We start from the raw sequence: 10,823 nt of genomic DNA on the forward strand, positions 1-10,823 counted from the left end.
TAGACTCTATGCACACATTGCCAGTAGTCCTGGCATTTCATCCTGGACAGATCATCTTAAGAATGATTGAGACTGCTGAAGCTAATGGAGGTTGGAGGTGGGGACTTCCAGCCAAAGTCTTTAAAATATGAGCAACCTGCATTCATTTTCTGAGATTCCAGAATCCTCCAATTTAGGAAAAGTGAGACGTAAGGAAAAAACGCTGGAAATGTAATCCACATTACGTTTTTTTCCTTTACAGGAAAAAATCCATCGAAGTAGGGCTTCAGTCAACCTTTATGAAGTTAAAGTGATATTCTGGTATTGCAGTAAAACACCAGTTCATAGTGAAACATAGACAACAGCTTAGTATGCTGCTAACGTTGGATATTAATTTATTTACTGCTTTCGCTACACAGAAACAAGACAGTGATAAAGACCTTTTATGGATGATGGTTAAATTCTCAATTCAGGTGTGATGATTTGCATAATCGCTATCTAACCAACGCATCAGGCAAGTGGTAGTTTGGTAGTTAAGACGTTTCAGTGATATTCCTTTTGGAGGAGGCCGTGGTTGCTTTGGCTGGGCTGTGAACCTCAGTCACCTCCCCTTCTCTTCCCACCACCACTGTTTAAGCACCAGCATTCCACTTCAATCTTAAACAGGAAGAGACTTGATGAGAGAGCATTATGCTGGATACGTCTCTAAAGAGAAGGAGCCCAGACCCAGCTCAGTGTAGTGTTAACCCTTTGGCATTGTGTGGTGGAGTGGTTAGGGAGCCGGACTCCCATATAGAACATGTATGTGCCACCCTATTCCCTATATAGTACGCTACTTTTGACCAGGGCCCTGGTCAAAAATAGTGCACTGTATAGGGAATAGGGTGCTATTTGGGACTCATCCATGTCTGATAATACACCTGGGTAAAGACAACTGTCCTGATTTGGTTCTGAGTCAATAGGGATAAGATTACTATGACAACAGATACAGTATGTGGCAGTTTACTGGTGTACTATTAAGAATCCTCACAAGATTGGATTTATCTATCCAATCCATGATTTACATTTTTACCTACTGTACCGGTCTGTTGTGTTCTTATTGGATGTATCCAGTAATCTGCAGAGAAAATAAATTTGGGCCGTGAAAGTTTTTTGTCTGTCTACACAGCGTTAATAACCAACCCTTGGATCACAGGAGGTTGGTGGCACCTTAATTGGGGAGGACGGGCTCGTGGTGATGGCTGGAGAGGAATAGGTGGAAAGGTATCAACAACATCAAACCCATGGTTTCCATGTGTTTCATGCCATTCCATTCGCTCCATTCCAGCCATTATTATGAGCTGTCCTCCCCTCAGCAGCCTCCACTGCCTTGGATAGATGGGACCCATAAGTACAGTGGGGAAAAAAAGTATTTAGTCAGCCACCAATTGTGCAAGTTCTCCCACTTAAAAAGATGAGAGAGGCCTGTCATTTTCATCATAGGTACACGTCAACTATGACAGACAAATTGAGGAAAAAAAATCTAGAAAATCACATTGTAGGATTTTTAATGAATTTATTTGCTAATTATGGTGGAAAATAAGTATTTGGTCACCTACAAACAAGCAAGATTTCTGGCTCTCACAGACCTGTAACTTCTTCTTTAAGAGGTTTCTCTGTCCTCCACTCGTTACCTGTATTAATGGCACCTGTTTGAACTTGTTATCAGTATAAAAGACACCTGTCCACAACCTCAAACAGTCACACTCCAAACTCCACTATGGCCAAGACCAAAGAGCTGTCAAAGGACACCAGAAACAAAATTGTAGACCTGCACCAGGCTGGGAAGACTGAATCTGCAATAGGTAAGCAGCTTGGTTTGAAGAAATCAACTGTGGGAGCAATTATTAGGAAATGGAAGACATACAAGACCACTTATAATCTCCCTCGATCTGGGGCTCCACGCAAGATCTCACCCCATGGGGTCAAAATGATCACAAGAACGGTGAGCAAAAATCCCAGAACCACACGGGGGGACCTAGTGAATGACCTGCAGAGAGCTGGGACCAAAGTAACAAAGCCTACCATCAGTAACACACTACGCCGCCAGGGACTCAAATCCTGCAGTGCAGACGTGTCCCCCTGCTTAAGCCAGTACATGTCCAGGCCCATCTGAAGTTTGCTAGAGTGCATTTGGATGATCCAGAAGAGGATTGGGAGAATGTCATATGTCATATGGTCAGATGAAACCAAAATAGAACTTGTCGTGTTTGGAGGACAAAGAATGCTGAGTTGCATCCAAAGAACACCATACCTACTGTGAAGCATGGGGGTGGAAACATCATGCTTTGGGGCTGTTTTTCTGCAAAGGGACCAGGACGACTGATCCTGTGTAAAGGAAAGAATGAATGGGGCCATGTATCATGTGATTTTGAGTGAAAACCTCCTTCCATCAGCAAGGGCATTGAAGATGAAACGTGGCTGGGTCTTTCAGCATGACAATGATCCCAAACACACCGCCCTGGCAACGAAGGAGTGGCTTCGTAGGAAGCATTTCAAGGTCCTGGAATGGCCTAGCCAGTCTCCAGATCTCAACCCCATAGAAAATCTTTGGAGGGAGTTGAAAGTCCGTGTTGCCCAGCGACAGCCCCAAAACATCACTGCTCTAGAGGAGATCTGCATGGAGGAATGGGCCAAAATACCAGCAACAGTGTGTGAAAACCTTGTGAAGACTTACAGAAAACGTTTGACCTGTGTCATTGCCAACAAAGGGTATATAACAAAATATTGAGAAACTTTTGTTATTGACCAAATACTTATTTTCCACCATAATTTGCAAATAAATTCATAAAAAATCCTACAATGTGATTTTCTGGAATTTTTTTCCTCATTTTGTCTGTCATAGTTGACGTGTACCTATGATGAAAATTACAGGCCTCTCTCATCTTTTTAAGTGGGAGAACTTGCACAATTGGTGGCTGACTAAATACTTTTTTTCCCCACTGTATAGGTTGCTTACTGTAACTCAGAAGCGGGGTCTAGAACCTGATGTAGCTGACGGCAACAGTTTTACACAGCGGAAGATCAAGGAGGGGCATGCTGGATGTCCTGGTGTGTTTACGGTGTCCCCAGGTCTCACAGACCCTTTCATGGGCAGCCAGGAGCCAGCAGGGGGCCACAGTAAATGGGCAAGTGGACTAGAACCCCCCTCCACCCCCCTTCCCCCCCACCCCCCCCGTCCCCCCCCCCCCCACCCAGGGGAAAATACGAGGCTGAGCTCGGAAAAAAGAATAAAACCATGTAACATGCTTGGTGGGGGAAACAAAAAACTGAGAGGTGAGGTGGGTAATATAATGGAAGTAAACGCATCCACCTTAGAGATAAAGTGATACTCACTGTGATCTACTGTACTTCATCAGAGTTGAATCACTTCTATAAGAGAGAATGATCTCCACAAACTGCCTTATTTAGTCAATAATGGTCCATCTGTGAGAAACGTTTTATTCTTGTTGATGCAGAAGTAGCCCATTGTAGTTTTCAAGTTGTTCTTATCAGCACTTTCTCAGGGTCTGCTGACGACAAGCAGATGTGTTGCTATACTATGAACAGGTACACGTTGTAAAAAATATGATCACAAAACTCCCAGTTGGGGGTGTGCGCAACACTTCTACCACAACAGAACCTGGAGAAGTAGAACCCAATGAGGGCCTAGTATATGTGACACCATAATAATATAATAATAATAATATGCCATTTAGCAGACACTTTTATCCAAAGCGACTTACACCTCAGGAACCACAACCTGCTGACCATCTAGCACCATGTACTTACAAAGCACTTTCAAAGTCAGAGAGTTGACCGCATTAATGCTACTTTCTCCTCCCCCGCTCCCTCCATCCCTTTCCTCCCTCCCTCCATCTTCCGTAAAATGACAAAGTATGCCTCTGCTCCTGTTCTTATCAGCTCCTGTTCTTCCATCCCTCCGGCCAGCTGGCAGGAAGTGGGAAGACCCCCAACAGGGGCCATTTTCAGGGGCCCTCCTCAAACAGAACAGGAGGCTTCATTACCTGGGCCTTACTAACCTGCCTTTTATGGCCCTGCATGGCCCACGCGAGGAGCCCGGCCCCCGGCCCCCGGCCCCTTAGCAGGTAAGCTGGGACATCAAAGGTGGCCAGATCCCCCTAGCTCACCTCCTCCAGCATCTCATAAACCCCCCGCTAACATGCTAAGCGCTAATAGATAACAGAGGGCAGGTAAAGTAGAGAGACAGTGGGCGATAGAGGTGACTTTCCACAGCCTATGGAAACATGGAGCTTTAAGAGCCCCCAAATGAGCGCAATACCCCCATCCCCAGCTGGGTGGAAACACCTAGGGGGACCCCTTTAAAAACAGCCAATAAAGGGAGGAGAAAAAAAACCTCTAAGCACCTTTTCATGGTGTTGACGTGGAAGACTTAAGGCCCTGTTTATCCATCTACTACTAGGGACTAGCCAACATGGCAGCTACTGTGCCCATGGTTCCACCTGCCAACTGAGCATTGGGTGACAAGATAGCCATGGTATTTCCACGAGTCAAGGGTCTAACACAAAGTCGTTGGATTACGCTCCTGTGATACTGTGTGAGACTGTATGAGACAGAGAAGACTATAAAGCTGGCCAGCCTCTATATTTACTTGGAGCAAAAGGATTCAGGGGATGTGGTCAAGTACTTGTGGAGATATGCTCTTTTATCCCTACCACCTTCTCTCCACTCCTCTCCTTAACTGCATACCTCCTGAAACCACCCATGATTTTACCCCAGAGCCAAGGATTCACTGTCTGAAGGGAATCCAGAGGCTGAATTGAGTTTCGCAAAGTAAAAGGTATGAATCTGAAATGGCCAATATCATTTAAATTGTCATATATTATCTTTTAACTGATACATTGCTTCTCTGAATGTGCTTTAACATTTTCTATACGTTCTGAACATAATGGTGAACTTGAAAAACCATGTGAATCAGTGCTCTGCTGTTACCTCACACCACCCCCTATTACAGAACTAGAACTACAGTAGCTGTAGTTAGACTAGCTTGCAGTCGGCAATAATGTTGCATTCAAAGTATCTTTCCTTTGTGAAATTATATTTAGATGGACATTCACTTGGCAGATGACAAGAACTGAGGAGACAGTGTGAGTAGGTGGTGACAAAAAAACTCTGTCACATATCTCTACTGATACCACTGTCACATATTCTAAGCAAGATACCCAGATTCATACACACTTATATACACTCCACATAAACCTTGTTCACACTGCCGGCCTTAATGCGCAAATCAGTTTTGTGTTTAAAATCCGTTTTGGAATACTGACTGTCCAAACAGCAAGTTACAAGTGACCAAATCGGATTGTTCAGAGAGCAGTCATTTTGCTGACATGGTTACACTAGTTGTCATAGTAACGACGGGTGTGTGCGCAGTGGTGTAGGCTGATTGGTGTTGGTGCTCGTGCTTCCTATCACTTAGAAGTTATGTAGCAAGCTAAGATGAAAACAATGCCTGCCATGGATGTTCCCCTATTTGCTTTGAATGATCAAAATCATAGTGTAAGAAATCTTTTAAAGTCTCAAAATGAGTCCTTTTAGGCTAGCCACAGCATTCATCTATCTAACTATAACGGTTTAGCTTTCTAGCACATTCACTCATTTGTTTGTAAACAATTAACAAGATAGTTAGCTACTGCATCGTTCTTGTCAAATTGTCAACAGAGTAGTTAGCAAGTAACAAGATATGCCAAATAACAGTCTAAAAAGCACTTGAGGGCTAATAAAATGAATCAGATTTGACCGTTACTTTCCACTTTTCTCTCTCTTATTCTCCTACCTCCCTTTCTACCCTCCCCCTCTTTCTCGCTTTCTCTCTCTCTCCCCCCCACCCTCCCTTTGTACTCCTCCTCTCTCCCTATTCTTTCTCCCTGCCCCGCTCCCCTCCCTCTCTATCCCTCTACTATTAAACACTCCCCTTTCGACCTTATTTATTTGGGTCAATGACTGTTTACATTTTTCAGAGGACAACTCCTTCCGGGAGAAAAGCAGTCATCTTCCTATGCCTGCGTCACTAACCCTAACCTCAGCCTGATGAATCAAATGAATACCTCTTCAAACTGTGAACCTCTGTCTCTGTATTCTGAGTTCTTCCTAGTGGAACATCTAATTATGTACAGTATCCATGAGGGGAGTATTCAAAGGAAGTATTAGCAAAAAATCTGAGTCCTGGTGGTGGTGGGTGGTGCATAGCCCAACCCATGTCCCTCTGGTGGCTGCCTAAGGAAGTCAGCAACACCCCAAAACAGTCAGAAAATCAAGTCAGACTGAGGGAAGACAAGAGAAGTATAGAGGAAGGGGAGAAAATAAAGGAGGAGAGGAAAAGGACAGCATCACATTTCCAGATGTGAGGGTCGCCGCTCTATAACAAACAAGCTAATGGCCCCAGCTGCAGGTCATGTGACGTGATGTGGCGGGGGGGGGATGACTCACAACATGGAATTGTTTATTTTACTGCAGTGGAAGAAAATGGCCGCCGTCAACCTCCACCTCACTGGGTTATTTGTCTCAGCTTTGTTTAAACGGCTCATCTTGGTATCTGGACCCACTCAGGTCACGTGGTTCCTCAGTGGAAAAATTGGAGTCATGATGAGGGCAGGGTTTTGGGCTTGGTGAAAAGGGGGATGGAGCTGAAGACAGGCATGCTCTAATCTGATTGGCTCGTTGACGATGACCATATGAGTCGTTTCGTTGGTTTGACTCACATCTGTCTGTTTTTTTCTCTTTCTCTGTGGGATCTCTCTCTCTCTCTTTGTCTGTATCCAAGTTAGAAATGCCTGGAAAATGCAAGAACCTCCTTCTGTACTGCGTCTGCCATTGTCCAGTCTGCATCTGCAGGAATGCATCTGAAACATGTAGGCCTTCTCATTCAAATTGAAAATTCTTATAAACATTGATCTGATCCTTCAATATCAAGCTTGTGCTTCTTGATAAGTATAGTCTTTATTTTCAGTAAAATGGAGACATATTAAACAGTACCAATGCATACAGACTGCAAAAACAAGACATGTTGGGGGAATGTGGTCTGTTATCAGGGAGATCGTTCAAGATTGACTAAGAAATTGGATGTCTGTCCGTGTCCTGAGGACGTCGGGAAATGCCTTCAAAACCGGCCACTGGGGGCAACAGTGAGCGCTATTACCGTCAAGTAGGCTTGGGCTTTTCTAAGGCGTTGTGGACGGGGTGGCGGATGGGCGTAGTCCATAGACTTAGATAGACATTGCATCATTGTGCCTATCCATTTATGGCGTCTCTGAGAGCACGGGCAGCACCATTGAGGCCATCTCCATTTTGAAGTAGTCCATTTTATTATTCTTCTACTTCTATGAGTTGGTAAACAAACTGAAAGGGTGCATACTGCCTCTTGGAGTGTGTTGTTTGGACAGGTATAAAGCCAAGGTTGCCGATTCACTGCCACCTGCATTTATGGAATGTTTCCTCACAAGTATATTTCATTGGCTGATCACTCCTGGTGACCTGGATGGAATTATGTGATCCTTCCTTAACCTATAGGAAGTCCCACCCAGTTGACTACTTAAAAATGGTTGAAGCCATCAACGACAATGTCCATTCAAAAAGGTGTTTTATCCATCTAGAGGACTCTATCATTCTCTATGGTGTAATCCCATGACTCTGGATCGGAAGGTCGCGTGTTCAATCCCAGTGGTAGACACTTGTTTTTTAGTTTTAACCCTATCCCAAACCTTCAGCCTTACCTTAACCATTCGGAATTAATGCCTAAACTTAATGTTTTAACCCTATCCCAAAATGTGACATTTGGAGAAAAGGAATGATGCTAAGCAGGAGGAGCAACCCAGGGTGTGAAAAACACTTTGAAATTTGACGTTTGGATCAACTTCAAAATATGACTTTTGCAGCAACGTGGAGAAACATCAGAATCTGAGGTCAAATTGGTAAAACCGTGAGAACTAGTTGCTGTTATTCCTATACAGCCTCAGGGTTCCCACTCCTCCACACCCCTTCAATTACAGGAGTCAAAGGTCACGTAGCACAGGACACCTTGGTGTGTGTATGTGTCACTGACCGGCCAGTCATATATTCTGTCGCGCCTCTCTCTGCCGTCCTTCCTCTCATCTCTGGAAAGCTTGAGGCGTGTCTTCTCCTCTGAAACTTCAAGAGAGACTCCCCAGGACTCTGAGAGAGAGAGAGAGAGAGAGAGAGAGAGAGAGAGAGAGAGACACACAGACAGACAGACAGACAGACAGACAGACAGACAGTCAGTCAGTCAGTCAGTCAGTCAGTCAGTCAGTCAGTCAGTCAGTCAGTCAGTCAGTCAGTCAGTCAGTCAGTCAGTGAGTCAGTGAGTCAGTGAAAGAGAGAGAACAATGGAAGGAGATGGTGTGAAATCCTCTGCCGACAAGCCCCATCAGTAATCCAGAGTTTATCTGCCCACCCCCAGACAGCAGCCACAGAGCTGTGTATGTTAGAGCTGCACATCTGCTTCTATTACCAGGGCTTCTCTAAGACTGGGGATCTACACTGTTTATCTGACTGACACACGCAGTCCTATCTATTAACTATCAGTTTATATACAGTTGAAATCTGAGGTTTACATACACCTTAGCCAAATACATTTAAACTCAGTTTTTCACAATTCCTGACATTTAATCCTAGTAAAAAAATCCCTGTCTTAGGTCAGTTCGGATCACCACTTTATTTTAAGAATGTGAAATGTCAGAATAATAGTAGAGAGAATGATTTATTTCAGCTTTTATTTCTATCATCACATTCCCAGTAGGTCAGGAGTTTACATACACTCAATTAGTATTTGGTAGCATTGCCTTTAAATTGTTTAACTTTGTCACGATCGTCAGGGTAAGGAGTAGACCAATGCGCAGCGTGTTGAACGAACATGGTGATTTATTATCTTCACTGATAATATACACAATAAACAAAACAATAAACGACTTGTGAAGTCCACGGTGACAATGACCGAACACGGAACAAAAACCCACAACACCCAAGGGAAAACATACAGTTTAAATATGGCTCCCAATCGGAGACAAACCACAACAGCTGACACTCGTTGCCTCTGATTGGGAGCCACTCTGGCCAACATAGAATACATAACCTAGAACACCCAACATAGAAAATGAACACATAGAATGAACACACCCTGGCTCAACATATAGAGTCCCAGAACCAGGGTGTGACAGTACCCCCATCTAAAGGCGCGGACTGCGACCGCGCCTCAATAAGAGCTAAACAGGGGAGGGCTGGGTGGGCATTCCTCCTCGGAGGCGGCTCCGGCTCCGGGCTTGACCACCACCCTTCCATAATTCCCCCGTAGCGCCCCTGGTCCGGTCTGACCCCGCTGGCTGGATCTGGACTGGACATTGACGGAGCGGATTGCTTACGCTCCGTTGTGGAGCAGCTGACCGGTCTTACCAGGCTGACGACTCGCACCCCTGGCTTGGTGCGTGGAGCAGGGACAGGCCGGGCCGGGCTGACGACGCACACCGTAGGCTTGGTGCGTGGAGCAGGGACAGGCCGGACAGGGCTGGCGACGCACACCGTAGGTTTGGTGCGTGGAGCAGGGACAGGCCGGGCTGGGCTGTCGACGCACACCGTAGGCTTGGTGCGTGGAGCAGGGACAGGCCGGACAGGGCTGGCGACGCACACCGTAGGCTTGGTACGTGGAGCAGGGACAGGCCGGACCGGGCTGTGGAGACGGATAGGAGACCTGGAGTGAAGAGCTGCCACAACCCGTCCTGGCTGAATGCCTACCTTCACACACTCTGTGTGAGGCATCAGCACAGGACGTACAGGGCTGTGTACCCGTACTGGCATAACAGCACGTGACACTGGCGCAGGATATCCGGGACCGAGGAGAGGCACTGGAGGCCACGAGCGCTGAGCCGGCACACTCCGTCCTGGCTGCATGCCCACCTTCGCACAACACGTGCGGGGTGCTCGCACAGGACGTACCGGACTATGCCGGACCACTCGTGGCACAGTGCGCAGCTCCGCATACCGCGGAACCTGCCCAGTCTCATGCTGCCATGCCTGAGTACGGGGAGTTGGCTCTGCTCTCCATCCAGGCTCCGCCAACCTGCCTTCTGGCCCCCAAAACCCGGTGGCCTCCTCTCCTAATCTCCCAATTCGCCCTGTGGCAGCCTCCTGCTGCCCAGTCGCCCATGCCGTGTGCCCCCCCCTAAAAAATTATTGGGGGTGCCTCTCGCCTGTCCGACCACGGCCCGGTTGACGCCGCTTCTCCACTCCTGCCTGGGTCTCCCCCTTCATCGCCTTCCGGTACCGGACGGCCTCCTCCTTCATAATCTTCCCCCAGCCGAGGAGGACATCCACCAGCGTTACCTCCTGCGTGTGTTCCTGGACACGCTGCTTGGTCCTGGTTTGGTGGGTTCTTCTGTCACGATCGTCAGGGTAAGGAGTAGACCAATGTGCAGCGTGTTGAACGAACATGGTGATTTATTATCTTCACTGATAATATACACAATAAACAAAACAATAAACGACTTGTGAAGTCCACGGTGACAATGACCGAACACGGAACAAAAACCCACAACACCCAAGGGAAAACATACAGTTTAAATATGGCTCCCAATCGGAGACAAACCACAACAGCTGACACTCGTTGCCTCTGATTGGGAGCCACTCTGGCCAACATAGAATACACAACCTAGAACACCCAACATAGAAAATGAACACATAGAATGAACACACCCTGGCTCAACATATAGAGTCCCAGAACCAGGGTGTGACAAACTTGGGTCAAACGTTTCGGGTAGCCTTCCACAAGCTTCCCA

Source organism: Coregonus lavaretus, assembly GCF_964263955.1.
Source record: "Coregonus lavaretus genome assembly, chromosome: 2".
In the NCBI taxonomy this organism is placed as follows: domain Eukaryota; kingdom Metazoa; phylum Chordata; class Actinopteri; order Salmoniformes; family Salmonidae; genus Coregonus; species Coregonus lavaretus.